Genomic DNA, 20,120 nt, shown 5'->3' on the forward strand with positions numbered 1-20,120 from the left:
AATATTAAGAAGAAACTTTATTAATTAATTTCTTTATTATTATTATTATTATTATTATCTTTAGGTGACAGAGACTGTGTTTGGAAGCTTCACAGGAAATTTTCTAACAATCTGGGAGAAAGGTTCCTATTTTCTGGAAGTTTTCCAGAACATTACCAGCTAGGGTACAGTGGTGTTATTAAGATCAGCAGAAGATAGTGCTTTCAATGCAGAACCGCCGCTGCTACAAAATTATGTGAAAAATATCAAAATAATATATTTAAATGCCACTGATAATTGCCGACACTTAGAAAAAGCAAAAGCAAATCATATTCATGTGGAAGAATTTGCTTTCTCTCCACTCAGGCTTTATTGAAGCACGATTTTCAAACTCTCTGTGATGATCACATGCATAATTGCTGCTGTTGCTGTTTTTCAGTGCTTCCAGTTTGTGTTACATTTCTAATGAAAACTGATACATACCAGTCGCCATGAATAAGCCAGCATTTGTCAACAGCTACCACACAACAGCATCTGAAATGCTACGGCTGTCTACCGAGTGCTCAAACCAACAGAGGGGTGGCTCAGACAAGCCCTCTTGCCTCCTGAGCACCTTGTGGGGATCTTGGGCCATGGTTGCACGTTCAGTGGCAAAGCTGCTGGAGCTGCCGTAAGCAGCTCTCCCACCCCTCCAGCTGCTTCTTCCCACCCTTGGGCCGCCCACAGCCAAACAAACAGCTGTGCCAGCACAATGCAGCGGGTGGGACGGGAACAAGGGCTGGGAACGAGGAGGGATGCTTAAATCGCTGAAGAAATGCATATGGTGGTGTCGTAAAGTGCTGAAGTTCCTTAAGGTGCTGTCTCCATGCAGCCAGGCAGCACAAGCACACCATGGTACTTCAGTACCAGTTTTCTCCATCTTTCTTGGGGACAGCCTGAGCAGAATGGAGGGATAAAGCACCATATGACTGCTGTGCCTTCTTTGCTGTACCAGGCAATGCTGAGGAAAATTTTCTGCCCAAATGCACTGACAGAACTTCAACCACTGGATCCAGCTTCAGAACCAAAGGCAGTAGGAGACAAATCTCCTACGGACAAGAGAGCAAGTTTTGATTTGCTGGAAATACACGGGAGCATTGGACATACAGCATTGGCTTAGTTGTATGACAGAAGGCAGGTAGGCCTCTCACCCTTCATAACCAGAGTAAAAATCTCATTAACAACCAGCTGGGCTTGGTAAGCAACAGACTCATGCCCTGTAACAGTGATCTTCACAGACTGTGTTGTAAAGAATTCTGAAATACATACTTCTGTTTTTTACATTGGGGTAGTATCAGCAGCCTGATGAGATGTACTGAAAAACAATGTGTTAAGATCAGGAGTTTCCAGTTCCCTGCTGTTTTTTACTTGGTGTAAACATTGTGAAGATACTCTTGGCTGCTCTGTGACGGCACTGCCACGTGTCTCACGTACACTGGAGTGAGGACCCAAGGCAAGCAGGAGGAGTTGGACCATCAGCCCACCACACAGCCACAGGACAAGGGAGGCAGCAGTCAGCACAGGCACAGAAACGTGCCCACTGCTGTCCAACCTGCAAACCGCAGGCTGTGGAGTACAGCCAGCGGGACGGGATGGCTGGAGGTTGAGCTGTGCTGTCATCTCCTGCAGAGGGTGGGCAGGAGTGTGGGTGCAGGCTTTGTTTGCCTGGTTCAGTGGGTTGAGGTCCCCACATAGCTGCTCTGCCCCTCAGCAGGAGGGGTGAAAGCAGGTCACTCGTAACCCATTCCCACCAGCAGCCTTAAGCAAAGTGTAGTGTCTGCATCTCAGACACTTCAGTGGAAAAAGCTTGTCCTGGCCAGGACCACAGGCGAACACAAAACTGTGGATTTAAAATACACTGCCTACTCCATGGTAACAGCTTGTGTGCGCACTTCTACTCGAGGATAAAAGTGAGGTAATTCAAGGTAGCCTAACCTTCACTTTATGCATGCACACAGGCATTTCCACCACAGGAGCTGGCTCTGTAAATTCACACCCCAACTTACCCTGCAGTGACTTGTCCATGTGTTTGTATCCTACGGCAATCAGGCCTCACAAAGTGTCACAGCAGAGCTGAGAATGCTGCTGTCCTGAAACAGAGATGAGGGACTCCCTAGCCATAAAAATAAAAGCTTTGTAAAATGAGAATGTGCTGTAAAAATAAACAAATAAATAAATGTTTGGGTGGATGTAAAGCAGGCTAATTCTGTTCCCACATTTTGAGAAACCCAAGTCACGTGTACCAACAAACGTAATTACATGAGCATGTCTCCATGGTAGATATCTTCCAACAGATGAAAGTGACCACACAGTTTGAAACAACTCATTCATTTGCAATTTCTTCTCAGTTCCAAACAAACATAGGTGTATTGTTTAAGGATTAGATCTCCTATTCTCTTCAAGTCTTTAATCTGTATCAGTGGTTGCTAGAATGAGATGTCTCAAATAAAAGTCCAAGGAATTCTCAGAAAAGATGCTTAGTAATCTGCCTAGTGTCCCTCTTTATCTCACTTGTTTATTCTCAGATTGAGTGATGATCTGGAACATGAGGTTTTGTATCTCCTTCTGTACATTTGTTTATTGTGCTTTTGAATATCCTTGCTGCTCATGAAAACCAATGTTTTTCTTTGTACCTTGGGAACTGCTTGACCCCAGTTATCAGTTGCGGCAATGTGTTCCCTCATCTAAAATAATCTGGTTTGATAAAATGTTTTCTTTCATTGCTAGTGAATGTGCAAACTTTCATTTCCAGTGGCTTTTCCACTGTCTTTATGTATCAAACAGGGGAACAGAAGCTCTCAGTCTTTTTTCTGCAACAAACCATGACCTTGACATTGGCATGGCAAGTAACGACAGAGCAATTGTTATGGAGACAAAACTGTTCAAAATACTGGCTCCTGCCAGTGCATCAACAAGAACCATGTACCTTCTGGAAATGTTATCATGAGATGACTTTTAGTACTGAATAGCTTTTAAGGCAGGAAAGAACAAAAATAAAGATCTGAGGAGGGTCCTATGCCCCGTCTCCCCACCCCATAACTCTCCAGTTACGCTCTGCAAGTTCCTAAAGGTGCAACAAGCAGAATTTCTTGGTTTCAGGCATTAGGACTGAAGGATCTACATGCAGTCCACCTCCTGCCCTCGTAAATATGCCCTTCTGACTCTGCAAATGGAGATGCCTGCTCACAGACTGCTCTGCAGGCTTCTGCAGGATGATGGGCTTCTTTCAGTATTGCCAACAAGCCACTGCAAGTAGCTCCTCCAAATGCAGCATTAACACTGTACAGGTCAAAGACTGTCTGTCCCCAGCCTGTGGCAGAAAATACTCTTTCTTTCCGGCTCCCATTTGACCTAGAAGCAAATTCCTAAATTCAGGTTTTTGATGTGCTAGAGCACCATGCTTGTGGCACTAAGCACATTGAAGTGGGTGATTTCTTCTCACAACCTTCTGGATCTTTGGAGATGAGAGTTTAGAGCCTCTTGGGGCTTATGGATCGAACTCTTCCTTGACTGAACTCCAGATACTGTTCCAAGTCCCATCTTATTCATGGTTGAGAAAAATTCGGACATACAGCAGTTAATGCTTAGAAGCTACTTGCATGAAAAAAGATGGCTGAAAACTCAAGGAGCTACTTCTCATGAACTGCAACTCGAGTGCTTGAAATAAGTCTCTAAAAAAGGAAAACCAAACGTTAATTCCTCTGAGGTTGAGGAAAAACTTGGAAAAAAAAAAAAAAAAAGAAAGGAAAGAAGAAAGAAATGTAATTCAGCTTTCCATAGGTTGCAATAGCAAAGATTTGGCTCAGAAAACCTTTGGCTAGTACAAACAAAATATGTGTAAGCTTTTCATCAGAATTGCAGAATTAAACGAGAGGGCTGAATTAGGGTAAATGATGTTACTGTTCAATGGGTGAATGTTAGAGGTACATAGATAGTTCTGGGTGCCACATGTGAAACCTTGATCTTACTGAAGGGAATGGGAATTTTTGACTGATATTCCAGCATCTGGATTTCATGCCACTTATTCTTCAAAAAGAGAAGAGTAAATGTTGGTGTATGTGTATGTGTGTGTGTGTGCATGCGTGTGTGTCTAATCAAAGTGTTATCTTTTTTAGATAGCAAGAAAATCAGGCATTAATTAGCAGCAAGCAGTGGAGTTGGGCAAAGAGCTGTGTGAAGAATACAGCTGAAAGAGCAAAGTGGACCAGTCTGGAAAAAGCAGCAGACAGAGCAGAGATCACAGAATGCTATAAAGCAGTAGACTGGAATAGTGAACCATCCTGGACAGGGAATTAAGGAAGAAATGAAATAGGCTAGCTTGCCAGGAGGCAGTGTGGGGCTTACTGGACAGCTCTGATTTTAATGAGCCTCTAGCAAGCCGTGTTTGCAGGATGTCAATAGTACTCATGCTGTATTTATTTTATTTATGAATAGGTATCTCTGTGGCAATGGTGAATGTGTAAATATTCTAAAGATGCATGAGAGTCACTGCAACATCTTCACACCACGAGGCTGTGTCACAACACATGAGAACATGCCATGACATTAAGCAGCGGCTGATGCTTTGATCAAGTACCAGGGTGCTGCATTTAATGGCAACTCTGCAGACAGCAGGACTGATCCGGCAGGCGTAAAATGCGAGCGGGGCGGCAGCCTCGAGCGTAGCAGTTGAGGTTGCCCTTCCCCGATGGGAGCTACTGCCCAACTTCTTTAAAATGGGTGCCCAGTGGTACATCCTAAGGCCTGTGCTGAGGAGCCCAGCTCCCAAAATCCACTCAGCAGCCACACCAGTGGGGATTGTCAGACATCGCACCTCAGGGAGGGACGTGATGCTGAGGGGCGCTGAGGGGAACCCTACGGGTCCCGAACCGGGGCGTGACGGGCGAGGGGCGCTGAAGGGCACCCTCAGCAACCGGTGTCCGGCGTCCCACTCCTCAGGGCGAGGGTTTTTTGAGGTGCCCTCCGGCTGAGGAAGGAGGGGGGCGACCGAAACCAAACATAGCTTGCCCCGCGACCCCCGCGGGCTCGCCTTGCGCCACAGCCGGGTCTCGACGTGTGCCGGGGCCGGGGCCGGTCGGAGCGGCGCTCCCGCTCCCACTTCGCCTTGGCAGGGCACCGCCATCAGACGGAGTGGGAGGAAGGAACATTAACTCCAGCAGCTGTTTCTTGACCCCGGCTGTCAGCCTGCCCGAGAACACGTTTGGTTTTTTTGCCTTTTTATTTTATTTTTTTGGTGTGTGTGTGTTTTCCAAAAACTCGTCGGACGGGGAAAGTTGGGTGCACCCCCCCGCCACAGTCACCCCCTTTTCCTGCTGTCGCCCGCCGTGCAAGCACACACACACACGCACACACAAGCACACTCTCACTCACACACGCGCGCACATCACGCGCACACGCGCGCACACCCCCCCCTCCCCCCCCCCGCGCGCGCGCACGCACACAGAGCCAGCGCCAGCGCTCAGAAGCCGTAGCTCGGCTCCAGTAATTCCCCAGCATGGGCGGCTTGAAACTGCTCGGGCTGAATAGCATTTGCTGTTCCGTCCCCGCGGCCGCCTCCCGCCGGCCCCGCGCGGCGCTGCCGCTCCTCCGCCCGCGAGTTGTGCTGACACAGGCTCGCTGCAACTTCGCGCCCGCCGCCGCGCGCCCCGCGCGCTCCTCCCGCCGGCGGGAAACACCCAACGGACACAACGGTCCCAACCGTCCTCCCCCCCCCCCCCCCCCGCCAAAAGCCCCTCAGCTCCCCTCAGAGCTGGGAGCGCAGAGTTGGGCTTCGAGGGGCTGAGGGGAGGGCGGCCCGTGGCTGGCCGCTTTCCTTTTTTTAAATATATATATTTATTTTTTGTGTGTGTGTTCGTGTGTTTTTAATTTTTTAATTTTAATTTTTACTTTTGAAGGTGTGAAGGGTGTTGTGTGGAAGCACTGCCGGGCTGTTGGCAGGGGGATGCCCCCTGTCACTTGGCCCCCCATCACTCTCTATGAAGAGAGGTGCCCAAAATGGCCTCTCCACGCCAAATGGGGTCCCATGCGTGGCCACACACACGTGTGTGCCGCGTGCTGGTGTTTTGACACCCGTATCACCAGGCGGGTGGAAAACTTCGCTTGGTGCCTGCGGTGCACCTCGGGCCAAGGTTGCTTGAAGTTGTTGCTCCAGGATCCTCAGGGTTGGGAGGTTCCTGGGGGTGGTTTTCTCTTGGCTTCCTGCCCTCTGAAGGCCTCTTGACAGGAGGGTTAACTCTTTGTAGGGCTGCAAATGCACATTTAATGTGCACAGCCCTGTAAATCACTGGCATGTTTAGCAGAGCTGTACAGTGGGGAGGAAGGAGAGCAGGCAGTACTGTAGCACTTGAGACTACCAGCATGTTTCTTTTTTGCCCCCTCATTTTCTTCAGATTTTATCTTTTACATCACCAGATCATCTGTGACCAGAAAGCACGCAGGCATACCTGCACCACTGCCCTCATCTGTGCTGAGAAGCCCTAAGAGATGGAAAGCTTTGGCCGGCAAAGTGCTGATCATTAGTGCAGCTTGTGCTCAGGAAGTGCTCAAAGGACACGTGTGCCTTTCACCGAGTGAGCAGTCTCACTTGCCTTGGCAGGGCATGGTCCTGAAAGGGAGGAATTACAGTAGGCTGTGTAGTAACCCTGCTGGTCTCTGTGCCCCAAACATGCTGTATATTTTCAGCCTAAACTGAGAATCTGTCTTGTGGTGTCTGATAAGGATGCAGCAGTGGTTCACTCCTCCCCAGCATCCCTAATATGGGAAAAGGAGCTGGGAGGAGAAGATGAATATTGAAATGAACATGCCTGTGGGTGTTTGTGCATCGGGAAGAAGAAGGTGTTAGGAGGAGAGTTATCAGGGCTGTCTGAGGGCGACCAGTTCGCGAGGGACAGAGCAAGATGAGCAGCTTTACTTGCCACGCTGTAGGCAACAGACCCTTCACCCTGATCAACTTTTTGATTAAATATTGTTAATGTATTATATCTTGTATACTCACCATAAAAAAGTCCTGAACACATATATTAAAGATCGACTAAAGGATATTTGTCTTAAGCTAGTGAAGAATATTTTTCTCATTCAGTAGAGTGGGATTACTTGTCCATGACTCCGCAGTTTTATAGAAAGCTTCTGTACTTGGAGCTGATCAAAGGGATACATCTCAAGTGCCTCTAAACTTAATTTGATTAGAACTGATGAAAGCCTGTGTGGTTTTTTTTTTTTTTTTTTTTTTTTTTTTTTTTTTTTTTTTCCCTAAATTATGATTTTACAAATAAAAGACTAGTGATGTTTTTTTGGAATCTCTGGAGTTGCCTGAACAGAAGTCAATGGATGCTGTCACTGCTCTTTAAGAAAAATCTTATTGTTCTCTCATAAAGTTTCTGGAAAATACCATGTTAGTGCCTAAGATTATTATCCTGACCTTTTTTTTTTTTTTTTTTTTTTTGTCTTTCTGGTTAGATGATTATGTTCTGGAGAATAGGAGTTGGAGTTCCTGTAATAGTTTGTCTAGTGTATGCTTCTGTCTGTGCCAGCTTTGGGGGGCAGATGAGACAGCAGTGACAGTGTCTCAGCACAAGCTTCTAGGTACACAGCCACATAATTTTCACCAGTCCTTATTTGTAACCATAATAAACTGTACCAGCAATGAAAACTGTGCCTAATTTTTAAAAGCTTCAAAAACTGCTGACTGACACAGGAAAATAACGAATGAGGGTATGTCTGTACACATTTGAAATATGCACAGGTTAATACTTTCTGTGATACTTTTACCTCGTTACTTGCATTTTTCTCCAATGTTAATCTACAGTCTTAAAATGGAAGGTACTAGCATATGTGAAAACTTGTGAGTACTGTTTTGCATTTGGATCCAACTACTTGTAATTTAAATAATGAATTAATTTGCAAAAGTCAGTATCAGATGCCCTAGTCAGCGTAGGGCCAAACTAGGACATCTGAGTACAGAACGTATGTGGGGCCAGGTGCAGAGGATGTTGAAGACATGTTGTTAATTGAATATTTTCTTGGAACTTTGTATCATATATTAAAGTCACATGTTAATTGCAGGTTGTAATTACACAAATTTTATTCAAAAAAAGTTTTATTTCAAAAAAGTTTGCTTTTTGCAAACTATGCAAAATAGTTTTTTTGCATATGTTCTCAGAGCTGAAATGAATTTGGCTTTAGGATCATAAAATGTACTTTCCCATTGGACCTACATATCCACATGAATCGTGAGCTAAGGGGTCATTCAGAACGGTCCTTCAGATGTGTTTGATTTTTTGTTACTCTACTGGAACTTCTTGTCTGTAACGCGAGACCTTGTAAGCTCTTCAGGCATTTGGCAAGGCTGATACTTTCATTCCTTGTGACTGCAGCTGGAACCAGTGGTGCTCTCTGTGCATGAGGTGGTTGGCACCTTGATGGATTGGGCCCTGGGCTCTCCTAAGCCTGTTGTCTCAATTCTTTGCAGTAGGTCTGCCATTAAGAAATCTGTGGATAATATAATGCTTTAGCATTGTGATAAATAATGACTTTTGTGTGTTTGACTTTTTAAGTCTTCATAGAGAGGCACAAATTATTCAATCAGACTGTTTATCAAAGCTGTTTCTGAATAAGGTCTCCAGACACACATTCATCATTGTGGGAAATTTCCTTCTGAGATTTTTAAGGGGTTCCTTCTCTAATGTATATCTACAGAAACATTTTTGTAATGGGAAATGAATGACCAAACAATTTCATGGTTTCATATATGCTTATATACTATATGATGTTAGTGATTGCTAAGATGACCCATTCAATCATTTAAATTTGCTGAGGCATGTTAGAGGCTGTCATTAAAATTTCTTTTAGAATAACAAAACTAACTCCACCCACACACCACCATTTTGTTTGCAGGATGCACAAATTTGAGTGCAAAATCTGCTCTTCGTTCACATGAGTAGGCATAAGTTTTGCCTGCATGGAGGGCTCAAAAACAGCAACCATTCTAATTATATTGTCATTAGTCACATAGATCCCATGAAAAAGATTTGTAAATTTAGTCCAACATGGGGTAAACACGATAAAAAAAGTATGAGGAATGAAAGGTAACCTCAGTGCAATAGTTTGTCTTCTGTACTCTTAGTTTGTTTACTCCAGTTGCAGTCCTAACCTCACTTTGACAAGCTGTGTTTATAAAATATTTTCATTTATATCAGTCTTAGCAGCAAGAACTTTTAAGTTCCAATTGAGAGAGAATTAACACAAGGCTGACCAGAATACAGTGATTATAATTTTCTTCCTGTCAATAGTTGACATTTAAGTGCACACGTTTCATTTTTCATTTACTTGGTATTTCTTTTAAAAACATTGTTGAAATAATCTCCAGAATGATAATATATTTTGTTATTCAATATTTATTGCTCTCATACGGTAAGTTTTCAACTCTTCTTACAGCAAATACTGTATATATTATATCCTGCAGTTTTTTTTTTGTTTTTTTGTTTTTTTTTTTTTAATATATTTAATAATAAGGCAGGTGTAGAGAATAATTTGCTTGGGACTAAAGACAAAAATATGGTGCCACATTGTTCTGCACAAAAGAAACGTGATGGGGCAGTAGATATACCTAAGATAAACAGAAAAATGCACTATATTCATAGTCCACAGGTAGTTGGTATACCAATCTTATACACAGATGAAATGGAAGTATCTGGAACAAAACAGTTCATTTTCTTTAAAGTTAGAATCCAAATGCTGTATATTCAGTGAAGGCTGAATCTAAATTCTTTACTTGAGTGCAGCTGAAGAAAAACATCAGAATTGACTGCATTGTAAAAATTTGGCTAATGTATTTAAAAGAGTCCTCAAAGCAGTAGATGTAACTTACTTTCCTTGCATGTTACCTGGTGGTAACCAGGTAGTGTCCAAAACTTCTGAAATCAGTTATGGGATTATTCTGAATCTAATCTGAGCTATTCCACACTTCATAAAAAATTACTTTTATTTTGACTGCCTTGTAACTCTAAGTACATCTTGCATGTATTTTTAATCAAAGCACAATACTTAGCATTAATGAAGAGTGTAATGCAATATCTGGGCAGAATAGTCATGAGCAAAGTCTATAATAAACATAAGGAATCTTTGCAGGGCCTACAGCTGCTTCCAATGAAGTTGGTAATAAAGTTCTCAGAGATCTCACAGTTGCAGGAATAATTTTCTGAAAATATTGTAGTGATACAAATAAACAGAAAAAAATAATTGAAGAGGAAAAGAATAAACAACTGAAAAAGAAAAAAAAACAAACCACGTTCTATTGCCTATGCAGATGAAATTCCTTTTTCTAAAGTTTTCCTGCTAACTTTTTGTTCTTTTTCACTGCTGCTGATAACCATCTCTGTGATGTTTTGTGTAAAAGTAATTTTATGTTAGTGTTGATGCCAGTTTTAACCCACAAATACCTTGCCTGAAGTTGGAGTCTGCAGCTGTTTTAAAAAATATATCATGTTTTTACATGCTTAGCAGTAGTGCTAATACAAGTGTGATATGCAGAGGGTGTGCTCATTTTATGTTTAGCTAAAATGTGTGTAATGCTTGGATAACAAGTTGGCAATGAATTAAATTGTAACAGATACTCAAAGTATACTTTTTCAGGTGAGAAAGATGCATTGTGTTGTCCATGTGTTTGTGAAATTTCTTAGCCTAGAAAGAACAAATGCTGGAGAAAAAAAAAAAAAAAAAAGAAAAAAAAAAGATAACCTACAGTTATTATCTTAGGAAGTTCCTTAGATTTGGGCAGCAGTTTATTGACTGGTGTAGCGGTTAACAATTTTCTAGTCATGAATCATGGCAGAGTGTTTACATTACCCCTGTGGACAAAATTTTAAATCTTTCCTTCTTACATCAGAACTTACGAAATGTTTTTGCTTACTGTGTGTTAGGAAATGACGTAAACAATGCACCAGTTAACATGTGGCTTGCTTCATGAATTTATACAAGTGGCTCTGTAAAGAGTGAATACGGTCAGAAAATGAACTCAGTAAAAACTGGAATCTGTGTTTACATCCCTCTCATGATACAGGTCTGAACTACAGAGGAAAGGATGCTGGTAGTGGCTGTGCAATCCTCTATCTGAAAGTCCTTACGTAAGATAGACCTTTTTGTTCACACTTTCATTAATTACTGTTGTCTGGTCAGAGGCTTTCTACTGTACATGTGATGATGCATAAAAGTCACAAAGATGCAGCCTGTCCCATTCTTTCCATGTGTGCTTTATCTGCTTGCATTTTGTTAACAGACATATTAGAGTTTATTTTTGTTTGTAACGAATCTAACAAAAACCAGAAAGGAGGTGAATCCTGGAGCTATCAAGATGCAGCTTCTGCCAAGTAAGTCTTCTGACTGTTTAAAACATTTCAATAAGTAACATTTGTCAGAATATTTTAGTCTGGATCCTGTTTTGTCTATTGTTGAGTGAGGGTGACACGTTGGGAATGCTTGGTTCCTCTGATCAGCCATCAGGGGGCAAATCTTGATCTGTGCCCCGTGATTTCAAACCCTACTGCACCTCTGTGCTCGAATGTACTCTATGCCGGAGAACTGTTAGATTGGTCCTGAGAGTGTCTCCACTGCCAAAAGAAAAGGTCACAGTCAACACATAGCTGGTCAGGAGAAGGAGAATGTGTTAGTGGTGTGATGTGGGTGACCTCGGCGTTGACTTCAGATGGTGCAGAACAGGGAAACGATTGGTGTGGTGCAATATGGATAAGGACAGTATAGCCAAGAGTGTTAGCCTTCTGTGGTAATAGTGGCCCATGTCAGTATTACCACATGCTAACTGGTAGCGTAATAAGAACGGGTCTTTAGCTGAGGAGGAGCAAACGTACCTCTCCCTTGAAGGATGGAAAAGGTTATTTTAGAGTACTGCAAAATAACTGTTTTCATTTACCTGTGCCTGCTAAAGCAACTCCCGCAAACTCTGGCTGGAGTTACATTTTGATAAACCAGGGATAAAAGCCACTTGCAAAACACTCGTTATTTTTTTGCCTGTGCGTTTTCTGAAGGAGTGCTGTGATGCTCTCAGACTGTGTATTAAATAGGTCCCCAAATTAAAATCGTTTCCACCGATAATGAGGAAGATTAAATCTGTCATCTAAGGGCTGAGTTTGATAACACAAGGATGCGGTGTTCAGCTAGCCAGCAAATGTAGTATGATGTTTTTGTGACAAATATGTACCAACAATTTACAATGTTGACACAACTGTTTACAAAAGTCTCATGAGAGCTAACCTGTTTGCCTTAGCTTTGCAAGTGTTCATCCTTGGCTGCACCCCCAACCTAACTGTAATTTACTGTTCTGTGGTAGTAAAAAGATTTATCCTGGTTATTTTGTGTACCATTAGGTAGACGAGGCAAAGATGTAGAAGGAAACCTCTCTCCAGAGGATATTAATGTACATCAGTTTAGCTTGCAGGTGCACTTCTGCGGGAATTAGCTAGAGGAGTAAAGGATTTTTTTTATAAACAGAATCGAACTGATTGATCCACTTGGTACTAGGACATGTGTTGATTAGATGATTAAGTAGGTATTGCTGACTAACATGCTAGTTTTTTTAGCTATTGCATGTTACCACTAATTTGTGTGGACTGTGTTGTGTGCCCTTCATGTTTTCAGGTTCTGGGGAGGGAAATGGTTACTGTTACTGTTATAGCAACATGTCTAGATACTAGTATTTTTGGCTGGTGAGAATAAATGGCTGTAACATCATCAGACTTGCATAGACCTATGCAAGTATTCTAAAAATGTACGTGTTGTAAGATGGGTGGGAATAGTGTGAGCAATGAAAGACTATATAGCCAGGGTTCAACAAGCAGATTACTCAGTTGTACAGTGTAGGCTGTAGTCCCTTTAAAACAAATTAGCTGAGTGGGGTGCGCTAATCACAGACTCATTTCTGAGGGTTGAAGAGGAAGAAGTGAAACTAAAGCAGAGCTAGTGCTGCTGTTTTTTAAAACAGGGCGTGTGAGGAATTTGGAGAAAGAATGAAAGAATGTTTGGACAACTTTTATTTGAGAAGGAAGAAAGAAAGAATAAATCAGTTCTTTTATTTATTCATCTTTTTTAAAAGGGAATAGTTATAAGTGCTGTTCTTTTTCCTAGAAAGACAAATCCTCTTGCTGAATGTTAAGAAGTTATTTCTTGTACTTTGAGGAGGACAGAAGTAAAAGAGGGACCTGGGATCACTCACGCTCAGCTAGCTCTGACTTATGTTGTATCTGTGAAAGAGTGATGATAGAACCAGAAGAGCATTTCCTGATTTTAGATGTCCCCCTACTAAAGTGTTTATGCATTTTTAGGTTACAGGGCACATTTCTTTGAAATCCACGAGGAGGTACTCAGCAATTTAGATAGGCTGTGGATGACAAAACAGCTCCCAAAGTGACAGTGGGATTGCTCCTTCCAGATCTGGGGTTCAAGTTACCCACCTGCTTATGTCCTACCACCGCTGTTCTCCTGGTCTCATCACATAGCTCTGGTGCTTGCAGGACCAAGGAGCTGCTGCAATTCAATCAAGGGACAATTCTCTCTCTAATTTACCTAATACCTTTGTGATTGTAAAGAATGTTTCAAACCAACCCCTTGCTTTGATTACCCAATCCTTTATCTGTGAGAATTGCCTGCTGTGTGCACAGCATCTCTGTTTGCCTGTATACATCTCTTCAAGTCTGTTCTCTCTGAGCTTTGTATTCTGCTGTATTCTGTACCTTCTGTATTTCCCAGCGTGTCCCAGTCCAGGCCTAACAGATGTGGTTCATGTGTTCTGGTAATCCTGAAGTGAGTGTTAAGCTATTTATTTCATCAGTGTTTGTTAACTAAAAGTTTATTGTGAGTGGTATTGATAGTTACTTTCTGTTACTCAGACAAAATTCCTGCTAATGGGTGTTCAGCTGGTAATAACTTTGTGAGCCTCCTGGCTGAAATTTTCCAGGCCAGTTGTCCACATCCAAATTAGACTTGTAAACACAGTCATATATTGAAGTTACATGATCATGCAGCATTTTTCACAGGACTCTTCCCTCATAAATGGCCAGGGGGGACCTGCTTCCAGGAATCATGGCTTGTAAGAAGGGTGAGTGTTTTCTGCAGGACCTCTGACTTATTTGGTCTAGAACTTAGAACGTGTTTGTCTGGTGAGTCAGGATATTGCTGACACAGAAAGGATGTTTTAATTATTAATACAGTTGAATGCTGCCCTGGAAGATTGGATTATGTCCCTGTTGCAGGATTCATGTGTGACAAGAAGCAAGTCATTTAACCAAATTTACCACAGGTGCTCATTAACTGCATCCTCCTCTTTTTCTAGGTTCTTGACCGGAGACTCTGATTTGTGGAATTTCTGAGTCCTCATGGTTGCAAAGAAAATTAGCAGGGACTGTCCATGGCACATGTAAGTTCTCTGAAAAAAATGAAGTCCTAGGCATACCAAATTATCAGGTATCTCTGATTTCCTTCTGTGCACTGCAGTTCTCTTCTATAAAGTAGTGTACAGTCATAAGGGGTTCTGCCCCATCTCACACAGGAACAATGGAGATTCATCTGATGAAACTCCAGGCTTTCTTTATGAGATGCCCTAAAAAGCAATTAGTAGTTCAGTCTTCCAAACACAGTTTACATTAAGTACAGTAAATAAGGCCTGCAACAACATAATAGAGAATGAGAAAAAGCATAAAAAATGTATTGTTGCTCATTAAAGGAACACCACCCATTCTGTCTGACTTTTGAGTACTTGACTTTGCAATTGTAATAATATTATTTTAACATATTCTTTTGTGTACAGTACCTAAAAATGCTGATAGGATTCCTAATTTAAATGTTGCTTTTTAGAGGGCTGCTTTACTAGCAGAAGAGTCCTGGATAAATCCCCCTTTTATAATACCAAAGAAATAATAAACATAAAAGTTCATGAAGAAATAACTCTGTAAATATTTTTAATCCCTCAGCAGTCTTTCTAAAATACTAAAGGACACTTCTACTTAATGAGGCCAACATAACAAAAATCAAAGCAAAGATTCCAGAGAAAAGCTGAGCCAAAATAAAACACAGAAGAATTCTCAGCATGTTTTCACAACAGTGTAATTCAGGATATTATTTTATGTATTTTACCAAACTCTCATGTATAAGCATATCTGGAGATGAGAAAGGATGCAAAATTTTAGGGAGAGTTGTTTTATTACACAAAGGCTTAAGAGGCCAGAGAGGTGATAATGCTTAAAAGCATGTTTATATTAAAAAAAAAAAACCCAACAAATTCTTACCTTATCTGGAGGGTAGTTTTTGCAACCTTATATCTTAATATAAGACAGCACAAATGTAAAGAAAGAGATAACGCAAACATTATGAGGCTGGTTTTGCTTCATATCACAGGTTTTGGTAAGACATGCATTGATTTTGTTTTTGATTGAAAATGGAAGCTTTTTTTAGGAAGTATGTTTTAATTGCATAATGTATAACTGTACAGTAAAACTGAGCTCTGTGGCAGAAGTCTTAAAATGTTCAACTGTTCTAGTAGTGGTTCAGAAGTGTAATCCACACCCATTGTTCTGAGTGCTGACACTGTTGACAACCATTTCAGATAACCAAAATAACTCACAGGCTCATAAGATGATTCATGCTGGAAGGGACCTCAGGACTTCTCTAGTTCTACCTACTCCCCAAAGCAGGATGAGCTGTGAAATCATACCAGGTTGCTCAGGGCTTTTCTCAGTTGGGTCTCGAAAACCTTCAAGGCTGGAGACTGCAAAGCCTCTCCAGGCAACCCTGACTGTCCTCATGATGAAAAAGTGTTTTCCTGGTATTTAGCCAGAACCTCTCTTGTTTCAGCCTATGCCCACAGTATTTTTAAAACATGTTTTAATTGGATTGCAAATATTTTTTCTTACTCCCTGCTGATAGCATTTTAAAGAGATACAGAAGTTCAGCTGCAGCTGAAACTGATTGGGATAAAAAATTATTTTAGTATGGAGCAGTAATTTTGTATGACCAGAATGCTCCCAATTCCAAACAAAATTGTAACAATGAAATACAAAATTCACTGGATGATAAAATGTGTTTATTAGCTTCATAAATATAAATGATGAACAATGCAGGTATTCCCCAACGAGAGTGAAATTCAACAAAGCAATATGAAACTAAATAAAAAATGAAACAAGCTCAGATTTGTACAAACTTGTCCTCCACACACCTTCAAGAAATATTATATACTGCTGCGATCAAAAGGCTCTTCTGCAGTTTCCATATGATACCATCATTTTATGACTGGCATTTATTGCTATAGCTCATGGATACAAACTTTGAAGAATATTAACAATATCCCATCTAATGACCCCGTGTTTTTTTATATTCTCTGTCTCAGCATGTCTACTTAATGAGAAGCTTTCTTCTTTCTAACAAGCTTTTCTCCCAGTACCATTCAAAAGGTTTGTGGCGTTTTAGTTCACAGTCACAGAAGATATACCTGGTACTTAAGTGCTAAGCAAATAAATCAAAAAAAGATGACAGTCTGACTAGGAAGGAGGCATGCCTCATACTACCAAATTTTCCTCGCTCATCCATCCCATTAGCCAGCAGGTCACGGCTAGTGTAAAGAACACGTAGGACAGAAAAAAAAAAAAAAAAAAAAAGTTCCCTTTGTGGAGGGAATGCTTTTTCCAATATGCATTTCTCTGAGTAAAAATCTGGCTGAGTAAGAACATTCCAGTGTTTCTTTATAATTTTTTATAAGGATTTCTTTATAAGGCTGCAGGACAAATGATGTCTAAAACAAGTGGTAGGGTTTGACCACCTGTAACCAGCAGCTGCTAGATACTCTCAACTCATCTTAAAAAGACTACGTACATGCTAAGAAGATGGATACATGTTTCAGAGGTAAGACCAGGTGCCAATGCAGTCATGAAGGTTACGTTAAGCATTGCACTGCAACCACATGCCCTGGAATGAATTATTGAGCTTCTTAAATGGTCATGCTAATGTTTTTGCTTATGAGTTCTTACCTGTAAAGGTATAGCCTCATAATTACTGTAATTACAAGGCTTATGAGTCTCATCACTCAAATCAACTTGCTCCCTCAAGACATACTCAAAATTGCTATCTGTCTAATTCCCACACACTAAAAAAGGTAGTTTTGGAGTAACGTTTCCACACTGAAAAAACAACCCAAAGTCAGAGTAAAGAAATACACAGCTGTGTCATTCAGCTGCACATATACTCATCACTTTCCTTTCTAAACCTCTGCCTTGTCTTTCCCACCATCCACAGGTGACATATTGAACCCCCATACATTAGGTAACCAATGTGCAGCCTTCTTCACCAGAACATGTACATTGATTGTACAATTAGTTCTGATGATGAGTGCAGTTGGTGTAGATTGCATGCATTACATACTGAACACTACTGTGTTTACTTAATATCGGACAATAGATGGTGAGGAAGAAATACTTTTCTGTAATACCACTCTCGACATTTCTAATAGCACCAACTACAGTAATGAAAGCTGCATGTAGGGTTGCACTGGCAAGTATACTCAGGATTAGGGCTGTGAATACTTCTTGTTTTATTTTTCCTTTAAAATTGTGGTCCAGCTCTAGTTAAGCATCATGTAGAGCTAAGTAGTTCCCCTGGCTATCATGACAGAATTTATTTAAAATGCAAAAGAAATCTGTCCTACAGGGAATAGCTTTATGCTTAATTTTGAAAGTTCAGATTCGCCTTATGGCTAAATAAGCATATGTGTGAAATCTGAAATTTGTGGAGATGGTGGCTGCTTAGCCCCAAAATACATAAAAAATAAAAGAAAAGCATGAGAAAATTTTAAAAAGAAACATTTAGAAACGTGTCTTTTGTCACAGTCTCAAAGAATTATAAAAATGTTTTTTGAAAAAATACTGGGTAAACTTTCTGTCTAATTTCAGTTACAAGAGATATCTTAATTCTGTTTTAAGGGCCTAATTACTGCCACACTGAAACTAACGTGGAGGGGCATCCAATGAAGAGAGTGAATGCTATAAATAGAAATCCCAAACAGAGGGTTGCTGCTGGAGTGCTCATGATACTGTATAATCCAAACAAGCCAATAAATTAAAGAAAGTTCAATAAATGAAATGTAGGGTAATATAACTTCCACTCTCTTAGTGTTATATCTCATTTATGTCTGACTTTACATCATTTGTAGTACAGTTATAGTTAAATCTGATTTGTGGAAACCCGAGCTTTATAAATGTCATCCCTTTAGCCTTTTCTGGATTGAGTTGTAGATACTCCATTTCATGAAGTACTAAATATTCTCTGAAAAAAAACCATTAGTTACAGAAGTAACATTGGCTTCTTAGGAGCAGCCTAGGGACTTGATGGCAACATGGGTTAGTTCAGACCTTTGGTCTCCAATAAATAGAAATATAGTAAACCTTTTGGGTACTTTCTGATTATATAATTCTTTAAAAGTCCTGCAATTATAATAAACTCATACTGTCTCCGGTAGACCTTTATCTGATGATGTAACCAATAATAATAGAACAACAGGGACCTAAATCAGGACTTACCTTGTTAATATTGTATTGACCGGGCCTGTGAATATAGTTACAGGATTGGGTCCTTAGAATGCTATTGTACAACTTCCTATGAGATAGCAGTACTCACCCCCCCCCCAAAAAAAAAAAAAAGAAAAAAAAGAAAAAAAAAAAAAAAAGAAAATGAACAGTGCTTGCTAGGAAAATCCTCTCTAAGCTCAATTAAGAGTTCTGCTTTTTTACTTATTTAATATCAAGTCTCAGAATCCTTCAGTTCCAGTGGTCTGATTATCTCATCATCCTGTCTTTGATTCCCTTTTACTCTAAACAATAACGTACATTTTCATAATAATTATACTTTGATTTTCTATACACCCATGTTTTCACTTGAGTATCTGAAAGGGCCTTAAGTACTGTTGAGTTAATCTTCAAAACACCTGTTACTTTATCATCCTCATCCTCACTCTACGGATAGATGAAAATGACAGCAAGAAGTAACCTGCCAAAGGTAATAGAGTTAGTGGCAGAGATGAAAGCAGATGTGAGCTGAAAGCAGATGACACCACCCTCATCATTAGCCCCCAGTAATCCTGTAGTTGATAAAATAGAATACAGCAGCTGTTTCTAAACTGCTGGATACCTATGAAGAGCTGTCATCTCCCAGGGTGCTAACCACCACTTTTAGCTGCTTCTGTGTCTAAACACTTTCCCTAAAAAAAAAGGAAGACATTTACTAGACAGACAACATTTGTAAATGCTATTGAAAACATAAATTAAAATGTTTTTGTGTAACGAAATGCATTCATCAGTAAAGCAATATTGCTTGACCAGGAGCAGGTATAAAGACAGGAAAAGTTACAAAGTTTTGGGATAAAGGGGATCAAACAGAAAGTGACCTGAATTTGAATAAGCCTTCCCAATGGAAGACAAAAGAAACAGGGCTGGGAAGACACAGTGCTCCAGTTCGCTTGTATTGGGTGGGTCTCATTCGAATTAGTGCTTGGGGGTACATTCCAGTATTGTTACATACGAAATTACTACTTCTCTGGCCTCTAAATTACAAGTCAGATACAATATGTATACATTGTACATTAGGGATCAACAACTTAAATTTACATCTTATTTTGGCTTTGCTTCTTGAATTTGGCTGTTTTCACGAAAATTCCTAGGAAAAGAAATCTGTCTCTTACACATGATTTAGTTTGTATCGTACCCGGTTCAATCAGTTACCATGGACAATATGTGCCAGATGTGGCCCATTTTGTTACGGAGATATATGCAAGCTAAATGCCTGCAAGATGTATTTTGGCTTATATATAAGCTAGAAAACCCTATGAACCTAAGTCAGCTCTGTGCAGATCCAGCCTCGGTGTCTCAGTGTTGTCCTCCAGCTACCTGGACACTGGGTTGCAGTTGCTTTTGTGGTTCTGTGTGAACCTTTCTGGCTGATGCTGAAATGAACCTAAAAAATCTGTTTGGAGTGGATGTGATTCCTGCACTTGGCTGTCTTTGCACTGTACTTCTCAGTGCTCTGGGAGGACTCAGTAGCTCTGAAACGTGTCCTTC

General features: G+C 40.8%; 1 long non-coding RNA gene across 1 annotated transcript; it reads left to right on the forward strand.

Annotated features, from left to right (window-relative positions):
* The first annotated feature begins 5,761 nt into the window (after positions 1 to 5,761).
* Positions 5,762 to 14,928, forward strand: LOC121062153. Its single transcript, XR_005815431.1, has 4 exons — positions 5,762 to 6,587; positions 7,474 to 7,599; positions 11,075 to 11,138; positions 13,350 to 14,928. It is a non-coding gene; the product is annotated as an uncharacterized LOC121062153 (long non-coding RNA).
* The last annotated feature ends 5,192 nt before the right edge of the window (positions 14,929 to 20,120 follow it).

This window comes from Cygnus olor, chromosome Z, assembly GCF_009769625.2.
Source record: "Cygnus olor isolate bCygOlo1 chromosome Z, bCygOlo1.pri.v2, whole genome shotgun sequence".
Taxonomy (NCBI): domain Eukaryota; kingdom Metazoa; phylum Chordata; class Aves; order Anseriformes; family Anatidae; genus Cygnus; species Cygnus olor.